The 21650-nt window shown below is 52.0% G+C and overlaps 1 protein-coding gene across 1 annotated transcript in view; it reads left to right on the top strand.

The window, feature by feature from the left end:
- Positions 1-21650, top strand: part of KCND3 (potassium voltage-gated channel subfamily D member 3) — a 202847-nt gene that overhangs the window by 42246 nt on the left and 138951 nt on the right. The gene's annotated exons all lie outside the window — the stretch shown is intronic.

Raw genomic sequence — 21650 nt, forward strand, 5'->3', positions numbered from 1 at the left:
GGCATTGAATTCCTATGGAGTGAATGAATGAACTAGCAGCCTCAGACTCAGCTCAGACCCTGGCTGGAGGCAAGTCGCTTACCTTCTCTCGTTCTGGATTTCCTTGTCTGTGGAAGGAAGGGTTCCTTCCGTCCCCACAGTCTATGATTCTTTGTTTTTTAGTTGTAGTCCACACGTTACATTAGTTTCAGGTGTACAACACAGTGATTCTGCACCTCTAAAATTTTTTTTAATGTTTATTCATTTTTGAGAGACAGAGTACTAGCAGGGGAGGGGCAGAGAGAGAGGGAGACATGGAATCTGAAGCAGGCTCCAGGATCCGAGCTGTCAGCACAGAGCCTGACACGAGGCTCGAGCCCATGAACCATGAGATCATGACCTGAGCCAAAGTCGGACACTTAACCGACTGAGCCACCCAGGTGCCCCTGATTCTGCATCTCTGTATGTTATGCTATGTTCACAGGTATACTTACCATGATTCTGCCTTTTTCAGGGGGCTCACGTCAGCAAGGAGACCAGTCAGACTGGAGTGAACTGACCTTGTGGGGGCGGGACGTGGGGATATGTGAGCTAAACGTTGGAAACATAGCCTGTGGTCAGACTAAAGAGGACTGTGGAACACTGGGCTTTAGACTTCAACTTCACCCCAAAGACACTGAGGAGCCACTGAAGATTGTTGAGTAGGAGAGTGGCCTGACCACTTTAGGAAGACTAAGTGGGCAGGGGAGCAGGCTGGGTGGGGTCCACGGCATGGAGGGAAAGGCTGGCCAATCCACTTCCAGGCTGGGGGCTGAACCCCACGTAGAAGCCTCTTCCCTTCTCCTCGATGGTTCCTGGGAACCCAGATGGAGAGGTTGCCCTGCCCTAGTGTTCCCTCCTGCTGGGACCCTCAGGTGGTTACACTGCTGGTCCCTTCTTATACCTCTAGGAACAGATGTGTTATCCTGAGAGAGAAAGGTTGTGACAGCCAGTGGCCTGTCTGGAGAGACTGCTGAAATTCCATTTATAGGGCAGGCATCCTGTTTCTCCTGCCAGTAAGACCAGCAGTTTTTGTGGGCCAGGCATGCACCTGCCTGCCCCCAGGGAGTCCGGTGACCTGGCCAGGACTGGTGGGATGGCCAAGGGCTGGGGCCTCGTTGGCCTATGGTGCCTGTGGAGGGGGTGTCGGGAGCGGCCACCGTGGTCACGGTGTCCGTGCCCAAGAGGAGAACGTCCTGAGTCTCTGGGAATTCAAACTCATCATGTCCACAGTGTAGTCATCTCATCCCCCCACCCCCAAACCTCCTCCTTCTCCCTTGTTCCTCATCTTGGCAGGTGGCTCACCAGCTGTCCAGGAGTTAGCCCTACCTGGGATACCCAGCAACCTCTCCCTCTCCCCACACCTCCATCCATCAGTGTCTGTCTGCTGTTGTGCCTTCAGATGAGGTCGACACGTTCACTTCCTGACCTTTACATCAGACCCTTATCATTCTTCAGGCAAAGTGACTCAACTAGCCTTCCCACGGGTCTCCTGTCTCCAGGCTCACCCCCACCCCACCATCCCATGATTAGCTGCAAAAACCATTCATTAGCCATTTCCTCATTCATTCAACAAGCATTTATCAAGGGACTCCTATGTAGCAGGAACTGGGTGAATGAGAAGGCCCACGGTGTCTCGTGGGGGACACAGTGACCCAAGATCATGTGGATAATTCTATAATAATGGTCGGAGTTAGAAGCCCTGCATGGAAGGGGAAGGAGATCTGAGAGGGTCTGGCAAGGGTTGTAATCTATCGAGGCAGGGAGCAGGGAAGGGCTTATTGGGTAAGTGACACTTAAGCAGTCCCTAAAGGGTAGACGGGCCTTAGGCAGTGGCCAAATGGGGAGGTTCCTTGGCGAGTGCCCGTTGTCTCGTGTGTGGCTGCCCCTCGCTCACCAGCCTCAGCCCTTGCCTGTCCTTCTCCCTGCCTGGAGATACTAAACCCACTATCCAGTCTCTACCTAGAATGCCTTCTCTACCATCTTCCCCTGGCCACCATATTCATTCTTCAAGACTCAGACCCCTCCTCCAAGAAGCCCACCTGATCTTCCCGTTGAGCATCACAATCATACCTACTTTGTCATGTTATCCGTTCAGGGATCTGCTTCCTCCCCAGGACCCTCCCTCCTCCCCGTGACCCCTCTGCATAGCCAGTGCTAGCGTGCAACAGGGACTTGCTAAATGTGATTAAGCTGAATAGCCTGAACAGAAAGACCTGCCCAGGCTGCCAGAAAGTGGTCACCAGCCCAGCCTCTCAGGTTCCCGTCCCTAAGCTGACAGCTCCACCAGGGCACAGCCATTATTCAGACTGGGGCTCTCCCCATCTCTTTATCAAAATACCAGCCAGCCAGAGGCAGTCCGTGCATGCGTGCGAGTGTGCGTGCATGTGTGTGTGTGTGTGTGTGTGTGTGTGTGTGTGTGTGTGTGTATAATCAGCAAATTCACAGAAAGCACAGTTTATCAGGATAAGATGTTTCCATGCTTTTCTCTATGAATTATACAGAGCAAGCCTGCACTGTGCATTTTGCTATTTTTATAAGGCAGTTTTGCAGAGTTTATTTTCCTTTAGCGCATTTGTCAGGATAATTACAGAGGGGGCACGTGTGTGTGTGTGGATAATTGGAAAGTGGTTTGGGGGGTGTTCCATGCCAAGGGCAGGAGCCCTGTTCTCCCTGCAGACTAGAATGAGGTCCGGGATTCCAGGAGGACGTGCTCACTCCCCGGATTTGCAGCCGGGGTTGGCCCCTCGGCCCCTCTTCCACACACCCGAACAGGCAAAGTTTGCCCGTCGGTTTGCAGCAAAGAGGCAACGCTTCTCCTCTGCCAAAATGAGGTGTGCTAATGCCCGCACAGTGCCTGGCACACGGGAGTGTCAGCAAGAGATAGAGGCTGTCACCAGCTTCGTCATTATCGTCATTAGCATCGTTGCCATTTTAACTATTATTTAGTATTCATTATTATTATCACCGATCGTATCACTTAGAATCCTCAGCTCGTCGTACCCATTACGCTAAAGATTTGCATCTCCCGGGGGGAAAAGACATGTTTTTCTTCTCTGTGAGCAATTACCACCAAATAAAGACAGGATATTAAAATGATTTCACTTATGTAGATATGTCCCTACATAAATGAGTAAAAAAACAGGCAGTTCAATTATCTGCGAATCAGGGGAGTAGGTGGTTGCACCAATAATCCAAAAGCCAAGGGTGGGGCTCTACAATCAACTCAGAAATCTCTCTGCAGTCAAGCCATGAGGTGGGGCAGGTTGGACCAGGCTGATGAAGCATCCAAAGGTCCTTGTAATAAGGTGGTTGAATATATCAAAGACTCCTGTCGACGTGGACTCTAGGCAGGGTAGTTCCACGAAGGTTCTTGTGAATTTGAGAATCTACTTGAAAGCCCGAGTCTTGTGTTTATGTGCCTGCTCTGAAGGCACAGATGATTTGGCTTTGAGTCTGCTGACCTCCAGGGACTCCTTCGTGCCTTACTTTGAAGTCAAGAAGAGGTGACTCTGACCAGCCAATTGCCCTGGAGAACAAACAGAGCTAAGAAGAGTAGTTAGCTGGATGTTCTTGAGCGTGGATCATCTACCAAGCATTAAGTGCTCTGTACACATTAACTCACTGGATGATCACACTGTCCCATGAATTAGGCTATCTGTATTTTATGAATGAGGAAGCCAAGGTGTAGCAGGTAGGAGCGATCGCCCACATCCACCAACTGGAAGTGACCATACCAAGGACGTAGACCCAGAGTCCAGAGCCTGGGCATTCTGCTGTGTCCCTGCCTGCAGTGTCCACACAGGCATAGAGGCGGGCACACACACATCACATACGACACACACTCACATGCTCACGCTCATGCACCACACCTACACACCCGCGTGCACGCTCTTTGGCAGAGTTAGAGCCCTCTTACTGTCCAAGAATGATATTGGCACTTCTAGAACACACACAAGTCTGGTGGGGCGGTGGTGGTCTGGGATGAATTCTGATTCCCTTTGGGTTGAACAATTGCATTCATCTGGGCCTCCCATGCCTAGGATGGGGCTCCCGGCTGTGGCCAGTATCTGCCAGCCCTGGCCTCCCTGGTACTGTCCATTGTTTTTAAGGAACATGTGCTTGGGCTGATCAGGCCGTGCCTTTGACTGAGTTGCCCCTCACCAGGCCAGAGATGGAGCGGGCACGGGGGCTGGGTGGGAGCTGGTGCATGTGGGCAGCCATACAGCACCAGGAAAATAGCCCTCCCTTCCGTGCCTTGCGCATCACTTCCAAATTGTCCTCTCTGTCCAGCTGTGGCCCATTTACAGGGCAAGAAAGCACTGGTTACTTGGAAAGATAGCTACGATTATGGCATGCTCTTACCAGGACAAAAGGTGATGTTCACCAGAGGAAAGAGGGGCCACCAGGGCCCTCGACACCCACCTGCTGTTCTCTGGATGGCAGGAGGGGCGTGGGTGCGAGAGGAGACTAAGGAACTCCCAGCCTCCTCTCATCACACCCAGGCCTATCTGGCCGGTCCCTGCCACCAGCTCTCAGGACAAGCCAGGGGAGCCTTGACCTCGGAACCCCCTCCCCCTCCTCACTTAGCCCTTTGGTGGTGATGTTGCCAACTTTCTGCTGCCACGGGAGGATATTCCACAGCCTATATGGTCCCAGCCAGCTCCCCACACACCCAGGGGCACGTGACTCAGAATAAAAATTCATCTTCATAGCTGCCTTCGGATGCATATAATCAAGGGTAAATCTGCCTCTAAAAAAATCAGAACACGCGTCATCAACATCAGAGCCAAACAGAAAGGGATTTGAGTAATATGCATTCCTCCAGTGACATGATGAACGAGAGCTGTCTACGTTTCTTAGGACAGGGGCCCCTTAGCTTCCAGGGGGTCAGGGCTGCTGCCTCCTGTCCTACGGAGGGGAGGGCAGTAAGGAAAGCCTAAACCCCATTGTTGCCAGTCTTTCTGTTCTCCCTCTCTTCCCACTGAATGGTGAACAACACTGGACAAGTCGTTTGCACTTCTGTGACTTAGTTTCCTCATCTGTAACATAAGAATGACCCTATAGGATTGTCATGAAGTTGGATGAAATTAACCAAGTGTTGGTTGTGAAGTGTCTTACACACGATCAGAACTCACCAGATTTTAACTTTGTTCCCTTTTCTAAGAGCAGCATCTTAGACAAGCATGGGCTTGAACACAGGAGGGGGTAGGGGGCTTGGCAGCAGGTATCCTGAGTGGATTCAGAAGTAAGAATTGTCCGTCATCGTACTGCCTTGTCTCTGTGTCCTTATTAGAGAGTGTACCAGTCTCATGGGTTCGAGCCCCACATCGGGCTCTGTGCTGACAGCTCAGAGCCTGGAGCCTGCTTCAGATTCTACGTCTCCCTCTCTCTCTGCCCCTCCCCAGGTCACACTCTGTCTCCAAAAAGTCAATAAATGTTAAAAAAAAAAAAAAGAAAAGAAAAGAAAAGAGAAAAAATTAGAGAGTGCACCAGCCTAATCCCCATTCTACAGAGGGTAGATGGAGGCCTACATTGGAAACACATTCCTGGCATGGGGCTAAGCCAAGGAGAGGTGATAGCTAGACTGGCCTGGACTTTCCAAGAACATTCACCTCTGGACCTTCACTTTTAAAAAGCAGGTGGGAGAAGAAAAGAAGAAAGGCAGGAGGGAGGGAGAGAGAATGGGAGGGGGTGCCCAAATGCCCCGGACCAACCAGGGGGCCCTAGGTCCTTGCTGTGGCAGCAAAGGCCTGTTTCTATCACAGTGCCATTGCTGCCTCTTCCTTGAGGGCCCCCAGGTTGGAAGCAGGGGTTGAGGGGCTGTGCCAGCCTGGTGTGCCATGATAGCTTGCCATCCATCCACGAGGTTCCTCAGGGGCACGTTCCAGGTGGCAGACTTTTCTCGTCCATTGGGTACAGCCTGGCTCTGGTTGGAAATGTCCCAGCGGCAGCACAGGTGGGTTCGGCTCCAAATGGACCCCTGGGTGGAGCTGAAGACTGCTCCAGGCTCTGAGGACCTTCTCCACACCATGGCCCTGTGAACTTGAAGGCCTACTGTGCACTCTGACAATACCGAGAGCACAGCTGACCATGGTCAGCACATGCTATGAGACAGGGACTCCGAAGTTTCCTTCACCTTCGTACCAATCCTGCTATCACCTCCCCCGCAGTCCCACCCCTATCTATAGAGGAGAAAACTGGGCCTTGAAGGGGTTAAGTGTCTCACTGAGGTCACGCAGCTAGCATGTTGACCGAGCACGTGTAACCAAGTAGAACCTGGGGTCTCCCTGGCGTCCTGGGCTAGCAATTAGGGTAAGCCGTGGCTTCTAGGGAGAAGACCCCTAACCCCAGAATCCAAACCCCAATCCAGCTGTGTCACTGAGCAGTGCTTCTGCCTTCCGGCCCTGCTTGTCCATGTGAAATGCAGGCACTAAAATGAAGGCTGCTCGAGTTGGCTCAGTGGCCACACCTCCCAGTCCCTGCCACCCACCTCCCAGTTGCATAGGTGAGGGGATGACAGCCAGGAAACTTGAAGTGATTTACCTGGAACCACACAATGAGGAGCCTGGCTGCCACCGTGCCCCCTTTCCCAGGGTCTTTGGGAGGGTGAAGGTCAAGTGCTACCCTAGTGGGATGGATACGGGAGGAGTCTTCCTCTTCCCCGTCTATTCCCATCAGTGCATGTTGTTCAGTGCCCCACACCTACAGCACAAGCCCTGGGTGAGGGAAGGTTGGGGAGAGTTTTGGTTTTTCTTTTTTTAATGTTTATTTATTTTTGACAGAGAGAGAGACAGAGCACAAGCAGGGGAGGGGCAGAGAAAGAGAGAGAGAGAGAGAGGGAGACACAGAATCTGAAACAGGCTTCAGGCTCCGAGCTGTCAGCACAGAGCCCAACACAGGCCTTGAACTCCGGAATGGTGAGATCATGACCTGAGCTGAGATCAGACGCTTAACCCACTGAGCCACCTGCCCCAGGGAGAGTTTTGAAAGTGCCTGGCAGTACCGGTGGATCAAACGCTTTAATCCAAATTAGGTAACTGCTTTTATGTCACGATTTATAAGTGCAGATTAATGCGGCACAAGCTCCAGAGGAGAATATAGAGGAAACGTCTAGTAAAAGTCACCAAAGTTCTGTGGGTGTAATCACGGAATGCTTCCTGGAGGAGGAGTTGGAAAAAAAGCAGGATCAGGAACACCCATCGTCTTTGAAAGGTGAACCTTGGCCTCCCTGCCTCCTTCCCCATATGCATGCCACTCTTGATTTGGTGCTGCCTCCTAGGGGCCTCTCCAGCCCCCGCCTTCAGAGACTCCTCAGAGCAGCCCCCCACCCCCGACACTTATGAGAGGTGGCTGTGATTTTGTGTACGCTCTTCTGCCAGGATTCAGAGTTCCTGACCACTGTCCCCTGCAGCTCTCACAGGAAGCTCACATGGAACCCTAGGAAGAAGCTGTCTTCTCAGCTCAGCCCCTACCTCGTCCCCCTTTACGAACTAGTGTTCAGTATGTGGCTGGCCCCGTGCTGAGGGGCCCCTGTGCCTCATGTGCCTCATGGGGAGACTGGTACATTGTGGGTACTCCACGAGTGCTAATGACAAAAGCCCCCCGGCCAGAGGTGGCTGGCCCGGACGGGAGCCCTTTGCTCCCACACACCGCACCATCATGCCACATGGCACCGCTCCTTTTTAAGTCTCCAGCCCATCCATGCGCAAACTTTTAGCCTGACCTGCCATTCCCGGTGGAGCCCTCCTCCAGGGCCAGCTTCCGGATGGGTGAGTGGTATGGGCAGTAAGAGTCACTGCGAAACCAGGAGAGCGACATGTGACGACATGGGTGCCCTTGGAGGGCATCGTGGCCGAGCGAAAGGAGCCAGTCACAGGAAGCCAAGTATGTTTAATTCCTCTTGCACGAGATACTTAGAGTTCTCAAATTCACAGAGACAGAAAACAGGATGGGGGCGAGTTAGAGGAAATGGGCAGGAAAACAGGATGGGGGCGAGTTAGTGTTTAGCGGGCAGAGTTTCAGTCTTGCCATCACTGGAGATGGACAGTGGTCCCGGCTGCGCGACAGTGTCGATGGACTTAATGCCATAGATCTGGACACTTTAAAATGGGTAAGCTGCTAAAAACCAACCAACCAATCCGAGAGACGGAGACCTAAGCCCAAGCAAAAAGGTGGAACCGGTCAGGAGCTGGTCCACGTGGAAGGCACAAGAATGGCCCCAGTGATGGCCACACCCCACTCCCCAGAGCCCATGGATGTGTTGCCGAGGGGGATTAAGGTAGCAGATGGGAATCACAGTTGCTGATCAGCCGCCCTTAAGAAAGGGCGAGTATCTGGGGCGCCTGGGTGGCGTAGTCGGTTAAGCGTCCGACTTCAGCCAGGTCACGATCTCGCGGTCCGGGAGTTCGAGCCCCGCGTCAGGCTCTGGGCTGATGGCTCGGAGCCTGGAGCCTGTTTCCGATTCTGTGTCTCCCTCTCTCTCTGCCCCTCCCCCGTTCATGCTCTGTCTCTCTCTGTCCCAAAAATAAATAAACGTTGAAAAAAAAATTTTTTTTTTAAAAAAAGAAAGGGCAAGTATCCTGGCTTATCCAGGTGGCCCAGTAGTGTCACAAGTGTCCTTACACGTGGAAGAGGGAGGCAAGAGAGGGCAGAGGGATGCCATGGGAGAATTTGCCGTGCTGTTGCTGCCCTTGAAGGTGGAGGAAGGGACTGCAAGCCAACACTTTGAGCCCACTGAGACCCATTTCAGACCTCTCACCTCCAGAACTGTGAGACGATATGGTTGTGTTGTTTAAGCCACTGGGTGGTAACTCATTACGGCGGCAATAGGAAACCGATACAGTGGCTGAGCAGGGACGTTCGGAACTCTGCGGTTCCTGCCGCCGCAGCGAACCTCCCACCGGAAGCTCTCGTGTCAGGCTGGCCTCTTCCCTATCCTCGAGAGGTGTCTTAGGGGAACATCTAGGAAGGATGAAGGGAGCCCTCACGCCGTGGGACAGGAGATGAGTCACTGCAACCGCCCCTAACCAGCGAGCCCTAAAATAATGGTAATCGTGAGAGCAAGTCCTGACAGAATACTATGTGCCAAGGGGTGTCCTAAGCCCTTGCTCTGTACTAGCTCATAAACTCCTCCTAATCATTATGTGAGGTAGTTTCTGCTTCACTCCACTTTACAGATGAGAAAACTGAAGCCCAGAGAGGGTAAGTGACTTGCTCAAAGTCACACAGCCTGTAAGTGGTATAGCTGGAATTTGAACCCAGCCTCCAGAATCTTTGCTCTCAGCCGCTACACTATGAAAATAATAGGCTGCCCTTTCTGTGGGGCCCATTCCTTGAGGAGGAAAGAGTCTGCCTTCAGGAGGAATTCTGTGGAGTTTTAGCAGGGCGGGGGGAGGGGGGAGGGTTGGTCCCTCCACATCCTGCTGGTTTCACTTGTTTCTTTTGGAATGTGTGAAGGCCCCATGAGACATTGCCAAGGCTCTAAGTCAAAGCTCTAACAAAAGGTATCCTCAGAGAAACATCCCTCCCTCCTCATCTCTGCCCCCTGTTGTCATCCCCCCTTCTTTCCACCCCTTTCCCACTTACCTCTTGTAGGTAACCAGTTTCTTAAGTGTCTGGCTTATCCCTCCTGTATTTCTTTTGCACAAATGAGCAAGGTATCTGTGTCCTTTCTTCTGTTCCTTTCTTTCTTAAGTGATGGGTGGCATCACTGTGGGCACTCTTCTGCACTTGGCATTTTAAGATGCAGTATCTTAACTACTTAGCAGGATGTTCGGGAGGAACTTGGGCAGAAAGCTCGTTAACGATGTGCCGGGCCCAGCTCCCTTCACCACAAAGATGGGAGCTGGGGTGGGTCCCGGAGAAAGAGCCCCGCTCACCATAATACACTCATGCTTCGGTTTAAGACAAAATGACCTGGGAGTGGCACCACATTGCTCAGCCAAAGAGCTGAGCTGCCTGGGTGTGTGCCCTCAGAGGCCTCCTTCCTGATGTGTCCAGATTGCCGCAGCTGAGCCTCTCTCTACCTTGGCCATCCGTATAAGGAAGAGACCAGAATCCCTGTGTTGCTGGGAGGGAGAAACTGAGGCTTAAAAGGGTTTTTAAGCCATTTACTCAATCACATGATGATTCAGCACAGAGTCAAGCCAAGACCCTATTTTTCTGTGTAACACTCGGGTGTAGTCAGGTGCTTTATGGAGAACTGAGGACCAGAGGCAGACAGGTGCAGACCACCGGGGACAAGGTGGGCAGGAGCCAGAAGCCCCTCGTCCCAGTCTAGGTGCTGGCTGGTTTCTTGGCTTATTTGCTCAGCGGCTGATTCAGTTACCCATCCGGCCAGGAATTCACCGAGCAGCACCTTCCCTCGCTGCAGACAAAGAACTTGCCCGTCCTGTGGATGAAGAAGGCTGGTTTATGTGTCATGTTAAACAGTGTTAAACACACCCGGGCCCCTGGGTGTTTTTGGGTTCAGCAGTTAATGGAGACAGAGAGTGATGTGAGCGCCCTTTCGGGTCCCCTTCAGCCCCAGGGTTCACTGACTACGAACATGGAGAGCTTTCCTCTTTGTTGTCACCTCGGTTTTCAAGCCAGTTTGCTGTGAATCCCAAACCCAGGCCCAACACAACTTGCTGTTTAAAAAAACAACGCCCCCCCCAAAAAAAAACAGTGAATTGCATCAAATCACCTAGCTTTGTCCCGCATAACGGCAGCCTTTCTAAATCTGCCTACCTAATTAGCTTCTTCTCCTAACCCAAAATATGATTAAATCTGTATTAAAAATATCTATGCAGAGTAGGATCAGACACACCTGAGCATTTCCTAAATTTAGCAAAGGACAATAGGCTCTGGGTTACTTTAATTGGGTGCGGGATTGCTGCAGGAATACATTTTAATTTGGATTTCCAGAGCGTTTCTCTCTGTCTCCTGCCTTTAAATTGCGTAGCAGAGGAAGGGGGAGCATAATGGGGCCCGTTCATAACTGCCCTCCCTCCCGACTTATCTCAGAGCTGAATGAACAATGCGAGGCTGGTGGAGGAGGGGACAGGCGGGAAAGGGTGTTCCCGTCCATCCGCTCATCCGCTCTGGCTCTGCTCGGCTGGGAGCACAGCTTTGACGGGTAGCAGCACCAACAGGGTGGCCCGGCCCTGCGGGGGGGAAGCAGCTATGGGATACCAGCAGCACCTTCCTCATCACCCACCTGTCCCAGGGAGTCCCCGTAGTTCCCTCTGCTTTCTGGAGCTTATGGGAGGAGGTGCTCGCTCAAAGCTGAGAAATAGCCTTGCAGTTCTGGACAGGCCTGGGACAGTTGGGAAGGAACGATTTCAACCAGGGGCATCTCCAAGGCACTAGGTCAGTCCCAGTGCTGAAAGATGAAACAGTGCCACTCTCGTAATTATAATGATGCCCCCCCCCAGCTGCCCCCGGGAGGTACCAAGGTGGGCTTCTTACAAAGGGCTTGAATGACTTCCCTGATTGTACCTATCCCCCTTCATCACCAGGGAAGAAAGAGGCCTGGGTGTCTCAGCACCTGGAAACCACTGGATGCATTTGGTTTTGCTCAGTGGAGAGCTGGTTACCGACACGGTGTGGAGGCGTTACCAGCCTAGAACCCAGGAGGCCTGACTGCTCAGAGACCAGAAGTGGGCAAGGTCCCAGAAGGGCAGGGGGGCCTGGCAGGCTGGCGTGAGCATGCCCTCGGGGTTCTCCACTCCCTGCTGGAATTCTTACAGCAGATGCTTGCCACTGATTTTCAATTTGCAAAGCAAAACAAATTTGCATGAATCTGGAAAAATCCACAGGAAAGACTGTTTAGATTTTAACGCAGCTGCTGGAGCCATTCAGAATCCAAGTTTACAGGAGGCTCTGTTAACCCCGATGCCTTCACAGGCTTGTTATCTCTCCTTGGAAACAGTCATGTCCACCGAGCAGAGATTCCCTCCTCTGGTCCCAGGCGATGCTGCCTTCCCCCGTCCTGCACACTGGAAGACAGGGGCGGTAAGTGGAGGTAGAAAGGGCTCTCACATCCCGTATCCCACCTCCCGCAGTGACACTGCTGCCAGGAAGAGCTGTCACAGGGAGCACTGTGAGGTCCACTTGGAGCTGCCCTGAGCCCTGGGACCAGGACACCCAGGGGCACCTGTAAACTAGACTCAGGTCCTGTTTTGGCAGCACCGTCGTTCCCAGCTGGCCCCTGCCCTCTGCCTGCTCTGCCTTGGGGCTCCCTATTCCATGTCTCCACATCGGTCCCAGCCAGCTAAGGCTCTGGGGGAGCATAGGATCCCCACCCCAGGACCCGTTCTCCTTCCTGTGTATCGTGACCCCACCCCCTCTGGGCCATTCATTTAACAGGTAATTTGTCGCCATGTGACAGGTGCCGTTCTAGTCATCTGGGGATACAGCAGTGAATAAAGTAGAATGCAGTTCCTACCCTCATGGAGCTGATGTTCTAGTGGGGGTTGATAATGTAGAGATACATAAGCAAAAATAAAAATAAAAATAAAAATAAAAAAAGGAACCCTGTCAGGTGGGGGGGACTGCCGGGTTAGGAGACCAAAGTGGAGTGAGAGGGTGAACAGAAGCCTGGCAGTTTTGCTCAGGCAGCAGGCAGGGGAGGCCCCTTGAGACACATGTGGCAGTCACAGGAAGCAAGGGAGTGAGGCATGCAGATGTCTGGGAGACCCCCGTGCTCTGATCTCAGCCTTTCTGCTCTAGCATTTGTAACACGGTTGTAATTTCTGGTTCACAGCGTCTCTTTTCTGGTGAACTTTTGTTGCCCTAGGGCGGGGGTATATCATTTATATCTGCACCTCTGGTGCCTAGCCCAGTGCCTGGCATAGAGTAAGGGCCCAGCGAATGTTGAATGGATGTGTGGATGGACGGATGGACGGAGGGAAGTGGGGGAGAGGGCAGGGAGAAAAAAGAGAGAGAGAAATGAATATAGGCACTGCCATTCACATTTCATCCTAGAAAACCCAACACCTCTTTGGTGACTGCTCTCTCCTCTGCGTGCCTGGGAAGTGGTGACTACCCTTTCACCTCTTGTCAAGCCTGCCACACAGAACGACATTGACTATCCCCCACGTTCCCTGTGCTTGGTACTTCAATGGCTCATAGCCAAAAGAGGGAGGCAAGCCAGTCAGGGATGGGGTTCCAAAGTGGATGGCAAAGTGATGTGCCCTTCTTTACCTGTGGGTGGGAATGCCCAGGTCTGAAGGCAAGACCCAGGGTGAGAGGAGTTGGGCAGGCTTCCGTGGTGGAGGGGGGAGGTTCTCTGCCCCAGCCTTCCAAGCCTTCTCAGCCTGGGGCACCCTCGAAATACCCCCTGGAGGGCGGCCCCAGCTTTCTGGTCTGCCCTGATTCCTGAGGAGTGGAGAGTCCTGGAAAGTGTTGGTAACTGACTGTAGGAAATGGGAGGGTCCTGCTGGCCAAGCTCAGAGATCAGAAGGCCCAAGAGGTGAGGAGTATTGTTTTGGAAGAGGGAACGTTCTAAGCTTCCAGAATGCTGTTTTCTTGCTCCTCTTCCCTGCCTGTTGATAATTCTGACATTAGGCAAGAGGAGTCTTCCTGGTCTGTGGAGTTTCATATCCTGGGACACAGAAGCAGAGAGCCTTCCAGAAACACTGCTTAGAATCTAGCCTGGCCCCTCAAGTGCCCATAACTGTTGGCAGTGCCCAAAGCTCTGGAATAGGACAGAAGGCAACTTTAGAGCCACGTTGTATCTTTGGGCTCAAAACATGGGGTGTTTGGTTTTGGCTGCCTAGCAAAGAGAAAGAAATGTAAGGCTAGTCTGGCAGCCATCAGATTAAAGTTAAGAAACTTGGGGTGCCCGAGTGGCTCAGTCGGTTAAGCATCCGACTTCGGCTCAGGTCACGGTCTCACAGTTTGTGGGTTCAAGCCCCCCCTCGGGCTCCATGCTGACAGCTCAGAGCCTGGAGCCTGCTTCAGATTCTGTGTCTCCTCCTCTCTCTGCCCCTCCCATGCTCATGCTCTCTCATTGTCTCTCAATAATAAATAAACATTTAAAAACATTTTTTTTTTAAGTTAAGAAACTTTATGTTGTGCCTTGACCTAAGAGAGCAGGCTCTGGAATCAGAGACACCTGGCCATGGATCTGTGCACTGACATCACCAGCTGTGTGACTTTGGGCACATCACTTACCCTCTCTGGGCCGCACAGTCCCTGGCTGGAAAATGGGGAGATGGTGATAGTTTCCACCCCGCATGAGTACTGTGAGGATTGACTAGCAAAGTAGATGTAAATCGCCCATAGTAAGTACTCACTAAGTACTATGACACCTTGCGAGGGAAGATCGATGGAGTGAAGGGGGATGTGTGTTTAGAAAAGAGAGGACCGGAGAGGAAGAAAGAGACCAGGCATCTTCCAGAGGGAGCGCTTCTTAGAGCTGGCCAGCTTTCAAGAACAGGAGTAAATGGTGTTCTCCACCCAGGTGACGACCCAGCCCTCTCCGCCGGCAGGCCCCTCTGAGGCAGCGAAGAGGTCAGACTCTGACCGCACACATCTGCACCTGAATCCCAGAACTGCCGTTCCCAGCTCTGTGAGCTTGGATATCTTACCTGCCTCCACTGTAATAATAGAGAGGCCTTGACGTTTAAAGGATATAATGTATACGCAGTGCTTAATGGTATCTGTTGTCCGTCCGTAATTGCTCAATAAATTGTAGCCATTATGTCTCCTCCTACTGCTACTCTCACCCACCATCACAGAACAGATTGACCCACCCTAATGTCCCTGCTCCTGCCCCCAACTCAGCTTAGGGAACTTTTATGCTATGGGAACCACAAAGCATGGAGATTCCTCACACACAAACCATTTGGTATTGAAGTTAAGTAAAATTCACTGCAGAGTTGCCCTGATACATTCCTAATGGTATGCATAATTGTTTCTGAGCTGCACAATAATTAGACATAAATGGTAAGCTAGGCATGTAAATGAAAATAATTAGTATATGTAATAATTAGGCAAAGAAGGCATTTTTGTGATCAGCAGGGGCGGGGGGGGGGGGGATAGAGGGCTGTGTAAGAGGATCGGCGGAGGGGGAAGGATGCCCGGGCCCCATCCTTCTATCCCACAAGAGAGGGCTGGCCCCTTTTTCGGGTCACATCAGGGCCAGACCCCATCGGCCACTGTGTCCCAGGTTCCAGTGCTGGGGCCGGACAAACCACCTAGCCGGGCATTCTTCAAACACTGGACTTGTGACTAGAGAAGAAAGAACACAGCCGACTGCCCCTGGGAGGCTCAGCGGGCCCAGGTGGGAAGGGACCCTCTCCTCTACTCGAGAGTCAGTGCCTGAAACAGTGACTGGGACACGGAAGTCCTGAAGGTCTGTCTGGTAAATGAATGCGTGCATGCATAGAGGATGCACTGAGGAGCAGTGGGAAGATAGGAGAATTCGGGGTGATGGGAGAACACAGGAAGCTGGCGGGAAGCACGGCAACCCCTTGACAGACCCTAAGCAAAGCGGTCAGGACTGTCTGTTTTGAAGCCCAGGCCCCTTGCGCTCAATTTCCTGTGCAATTAGCTGTCCCGTGCCTCAGCTTTGTGCCCTGTGAATTGGAGACAGGCTGTGATAAGGATTAGTGAGTTAATATAGTTAATAGTGGAGAGTGCTTAGCCCAGTGCAGGGTGCACTGTCATGCAAAATAAAGCCACTTATTAGCCATTTTTATGGCCCTTTCTGTTAAGTATCTGTGCCTCCTGGAACCTAGCTTGCTTACTTCTCCATAGAGTAGCAGCGGAGAGGGGGACACGGGAGCGGGAGCTGTAAGAAGCAGTTCTGACTTGAGGAGCCCTGGTGGGGAGGCAGGCCAGGCTCCCAGGGGCTCAGGGAACAGGACAGGCAAGGTCCCTGCCCACCTGGAGCTTACAATATAGTGGGGGTGGGGGAGATGGTTAATAAACGTAAATAAAACATTAAGTGGTTCAGTTAGTGCTAAGTGCAGTGGAGACCAGTGGAGAGGCTCAATAAAGAAAGCCCGAGGGGGTGTGGGGTGGGGGAACAACATTGGCCCAGAGACAGTCGGAAGGTCACAGACTCTTTGCATCTAAATGTGTGTGTAGGGGGGGAGAGGGGGTGCTTACTCTGTGGCTTTTCTGGGATGAAGTCAGCTGGAAGCCTCTCTCTCCCCACTGCCTAGCCCGGGTTTGCTTGGGGAATGCTTTATGCTATCCAGTGTTTTACAGAAAGAAAATAGTGAAAGGACCTACCCAAGGTCACACAGCTAACAATCAATTAATTATTGGGCAGATCACCCATGCAAAGCCAAGAAAAGATATTTGTAAATGCTGATTGCTCCCCTTGGGGCATTGTTTACCAGTGAAGGACACTGTACTAATACACGGTCCTATTTTTACTTCGTGCAAGGCAGGTGTTCTTATCCCAGTTTGTAGATGAGGAAACTGAGGCCCAGAGAGATTAAGTGACCTTCCCAAGGTTATGTAGTTAGAACCCACGTCTGCTTGTGTCTGACTCTAGAGCCTGTCCTGTTACCCGATAGAGTCACTAAGTGAGAAGAAGTCACTGTGGTGTTTCCAAAGCTAAATGAGGAATTTGAGAGAGTAATGTAAGTGGATAACAGTGCAGGCTCTAAATTCATATTCCTAGGGTTTAAATCCTGGCCTGGCCACTTACTAGCTAAGTGACCTTGAGCAAGCCTCATGACCTCTCAGTGCCTGGTCGATACAGTGGGGATAGTTAACAGTAACCTCTCATAGCGTCCTTGTGGGCACTAAGTGAGTTAACCCATGTAAACCATTAGCACCTTGCCTGACACAGACAATTACTGTATGTGTCGGCTATTGTTATCAAGAAATGCAGTCATGACTTGTTGGTTCCCAGACCCTCCTTCCAGTGACATAGCCATTTAACCAGCCAGGGGAGTGCCAGAGTGAGCCCAGGCAAGGCACATGTGGCCTGGCTGGGGTTTTCTCTAATGGGGAACCCCTTACCTAGGCAGGACCCAGAGCTGGGCTCTGGCCCCTGGACTGTGACTGGCAGCACCCCATTCTGGAGAGGCTCTCTTGCCTCTCCCTCTACTCACGATAATGTGACTCAGACCCCTGGCTTGGAGTATGACACTGTGAAGGCAGGCATGACCTTATCCCCCAAAGAAACAGGGCAGAGACCTGTTTGCAGTTGGTCTAGCTCAGCACATCTCAGTATCTGGCATGATGTGGGCACACACTGTGGGGTTACTGAGTGCCAGTGCCGGAGGAGAGGACTCCCACAGCCTCTCCTTGAGAGCAGGGAGTGAGGCCGGCTGGCCCCTTCCTCGCTCTGCCCGGTTCCCCACCAGTCAGCTGACTGCAGAGGTCAACGGGACATTTGATGTCTGAAGGTCCGAAGCATCAGCTGACACCCAGCCTCACGCTGGCCCCTGGACACACAGGATGCCCCAAACGTGAAGACAAGCAGTGAAGGCCTTGGTTTCCAGAAACCTGACCTGGCTCCACGGATCCCTGCCTCAGAAGCGCTCACTTACTGAGCGCATCTACTTGCAGAGTCTGGCTCCTGTCCCAGGTAAGAGACAGTGGTCAGGACGGAGGATGCCTGTGTCCCTCTCAGGGTCATAGCCAGAAGCAATATGTTTTCCCCTCCAGGGAAATTAAAGAGTCAGGTACAAGGGAGCCTGTGTCTGGAGGGAAGACAGGTCGGGCTGTTATTTCTCAAGTGCATCATGTCCTGAAATAGCCCAGAGCTGCAGCAGCCTTGACATCTCTCTCTGCCTAAAGTAAGTTGGTCCGAGGGCACTCTTGTCCTCGTCCTGCACATCAGCAAAATTCTCCTGGGGAGGGAGGCACTTTCTAAGCACAAGAGGCCCTTGGCCACTCTGCTGGGACGGCTGTGCCGCTGGGCAGCCTCGGAGCCGAGCCTCCAGCTTGCGGCTGGGTCTCCTGTGCCTGTTAACAGCCAGAGGAGAAAAACTCCCGCGCCTGAAGTGGGAGCTGGAAATGCTTCTGGATGATCTGGGCAGGCTGATTGAACCCCAGTCTCCACCTCTCTTAACTGAATGTTCTGCAGGGCCTGATGTTCTCCAGAATCTTTCACGCTCCCTGAACATAGTGTTTATTGCTTTATTATAGCACTTAGCGCGCCATCGTAATTATTTGTTTATATGTCCATAATGCTCTCTTCTGGGCTGTCGGCTCTCCAGAGGGAAGGTGCTCACGTTGCTCACCTTTGTGTCTTCAGTCCCACGCTCAGTGCCCGGCACACAGGTGCTTGGCGAATGTTGTGAATGGGATGTGAATGAAGGGAGGGAGCGAATCACAGCCCTTCCTGGTAGTGCCCATGGGAGCCATCTCTGGTGACTGCTCGTGGGCAAGGGGAAGCCTGGACAGGGCTCTGCCAGGGATCCTTGCCTCAAGGCATGTCCCTTGCCTGAGGGACAGCTCACGAATTCCTTCGTGATTTGAAATCCCAAGCCCTGCACTACCTGCCCGGCAGCCCAGCGCTGCCACGCCCTCTGTCCAGCCCCCTCTCTAGCCAGTGGTGCTTACGGTGGCCCTCTGCCCACCCCACTGCCTTCACGCAGGGGAGAGGGGTGAGGAGGGGGCCATTCACCTTCCTGGGGCACAAGCCCCTGCCCCTCTGCTGAGGAGCTTAGAGCTTCCAAGGAGGTAATAAGGCCCCTGCTGGTTTTTCATTGACACAGAAACGTGTGCTGCCTCCTTAGCGGAAGGCATTTCCAAGATGTTGACCCAGGTGTTAGAATGAGGGAGATTAGAGTCCTGGAGACGAAACTGAAAAGGTCACACACACACACACACACACACACACACACAACTGCATGTGTCAGTGGAAGGGCCAGCTGAAGCTCTCTGGAGCAACAGGGAAGGTGATTTGAGGGAATGTGGAGCCCAGGAAGAAGGAAGAACATGGGATGGGTTAGGGGCAAGTCTCAGCTTCTCAGACTCAGCCCTGTACTGCGGAATCAGATGGTGATGACCGGCTAGACAAGGGAAGCAGGCGGGAAGCCACCTTTGAGGGCGTGTTCAGTGCTGTCTAGCTTCGTGCATTTATGTCTGCCCCCGTGAACCCACCCACTCTGCTCCACCATATTGGTTCTCAAAAATGCGTCTGACCCAGGGGTCCGAAGAGTCCTGGGGAATGTGCCTTGGAAAGGTGGAGCTGTGGGGCTCTTGCGGCCATGGATTCCATTCTAGTGGTGGGGAAACTGAGGTTGAGAGGTCAGGCAATCTGTGCATGGCCACCCATCAATGAAGGCAGAGCCAACACAGAACCACGCCTGTAGACTCATGTCCAGTATCTGTCCAGAACCCTCGGGGATGATCACACCTGAGGACACGCGTGCGCCTGGCTCATCCCCAGACATAAGCCTTAAAGGTAAGGTCTTATCTCTGTTTCACTTACAGAGGAGACACTCGGTAGACATTGACTGACACCTTCCATTGCTATCTCATTGAATACTCACAACTAGCATATAAAATAGGGACTGCTCTTCTGTTGATGAGGCAATTGTGACTCAGAGAGGTCAAGTTACTTGCCTCAAGTCACACAGCTACTAACTGCTGGAAATGGAACTTACGGACAGATCTGGCTTCACAGCCAAAGGTGTCTATGTAGCACAGTTTCAGCATGCTTCCTGTATGTTTGGGTACTGATCCAAGCCCTTCCGTGCACTAAATTAATTCTGCCCACAACCTACAAGATAAAGGCTATTATTATCCCTTTTAAAGGCACAGAGAGCCTAAGTATCTTTCCCAAAGTCACACAGCCAGTAAGGAGCAGAGCCTGGATTTGAACCTTGACTTGCTGACTCAGAAGACTCTTAATACTGTACCAGGTGCACTCAGTAACCATTTGTTGAATGAGCGAATACAACAGGACTGACTGCTGGTATGTCACAAGAATCCCTCCCCTGCCAACCATGACCACATCACCTCTCCTCAAAACACAAAGTGAAAACCACTTAGCTGCGTTGGAACTGGCTAGAACCGCGATTTTACCTTGAGTTCTAGGCAGTTCCTCCGGCTGTCTCCCTCCCTTTCCTCCTGCCACTGCCACCCCGCTCATGAATTAAAGATGCTTCCTGTGGCCATGGGTTCGTAATGGTTTTGCCTCCTTTGTGTTCATCTTGGACAAATTAGGGCTGCCTGGAAGCACTCTTGGGCTTCAAGGCAACAAATAGTTGGAGGCAGACATGTCTACAGAGCGAGTTTTTCAGCTGCCTTGAGAAAAGAACACCCGTGGCTGCTGCAGTAACTTAAAGAATTTTTTTAAATAATTGCTTACCCACAAGCGCCTTCCCGCTATCATCTCCACCATAATGCCTTATATTTAGGTACCCACGTTATCTCCCCAGGAGCTCCGAGCCCTAGTTTATCCTGATGATCTTCCTAACAGCTCTGGGAGAGGCGATGCCAGGTTGCCTTTTCAGCTCTAATGCAAGAAGGAAAAGTCAGTTCTGAAAATAAGCAGTGACTGCTCCTATCCAAAGCCTGGGACAAATCAGGGGGTTGATGGCGCCATGGGGGAAAACATCACTGGGAACAGTTGGGAGACCTGTACTCTGAACCTTTGCTCTGCCGTTATTAACTAGCTGTGTTACCTTGGGCAAGCCACTCACCCTCTCTGAGCCTCGGGAAAGCGGGAGGTTAGGACGAAGATGATTTCTGAATTAAGATGTGGCAGATGGGTGTGCTCGGAAGCCAGGGCTTGAATTCTAACTGTTCCGTCTCCTACCTGTGTGGCCTCGGACAGTGTTCTGTATATACCTCGCTTACCAACGTCCGAGTTCAAAGCAGTGAAACAGAGAAGGAATTTCATGCGGGAAATTAGTGACCAGGTGATGAAGAATGAGAAGCCAGACTGGGGGTGAAGAGGTAACCAGGCATTAGCAGGACGCTACTGCCCCTGGAGGGAGGCTGTATTATGGGAGCCCGCCCACTGGCATGGCTTCGCAGAAGGTGCAGTTGTGACGGCTGGAGGGAAACACCATATAGCAGAGAAGGGAGAAATACCCTGGCTTCTCACTTCCTCCCACCCTCCAGTCTTCTGCCGGTGCCTCCCATTGGCTGAATCCAGCTGGAAGCCATTTGGTGCAGGAACCCAGGAAATGTAGCCCGTGGAAGGCATGGGTCCGAGGGCCAAGACGTGCAGGACCAGTGCGCTGTCTTTGGCTGAGTGTCTCCATCTGTAAAATGGGACGATGACATTGCCCGTCCCATCGTGTTTTTGGGAGGATTGTGTGAGATAACACATGCAAAGTCCTGGCCTGATGCGTGCTAACATTACCGATTGATGAGAACTCTTAATTCTTAGCATCTTCTGATTCTTTCCTTTGTAACTAACCAGGTGGGTCTGAATGTGGGGAGCGCTGCACTGGGAAGTGTACAGGCAGAGATTGTGTTCTCCGGACCAAGGGAGAAGGAATCTCTCATTCATTCAACAAACAAGGAATGCTACCATATAACAGATACTGTGCTAGTTCCAAAGGGCTCAGAGATGCAGGGTATGTGATCCAGGCAGAGGCTGCAGATGAAATGGTAGTTTTTACAGTCAAATAACTTTTTAAGTGATGTTTAAAATTAATTGCACGATTAAGGGTTTTCTCTAAAGAGACCCAGACCGAGCTCCTATTTTCCCACCT

This window comes from Prionailurus viverrinus, chromosome C1, assembly GCF_022837055.1.
Source record: "Prionailurus viverrinus isolate Anna chromosome C1, UM_Priviv_1.0, whole genome shotgun sequence".
Taxonomy (NCBI): domain Eukaryota; kingdom Metazoa; phylum Chordata; class Mammalia; order Carnivora; family Felidae; genus Prionailurus; species Prionailurus viverrinus.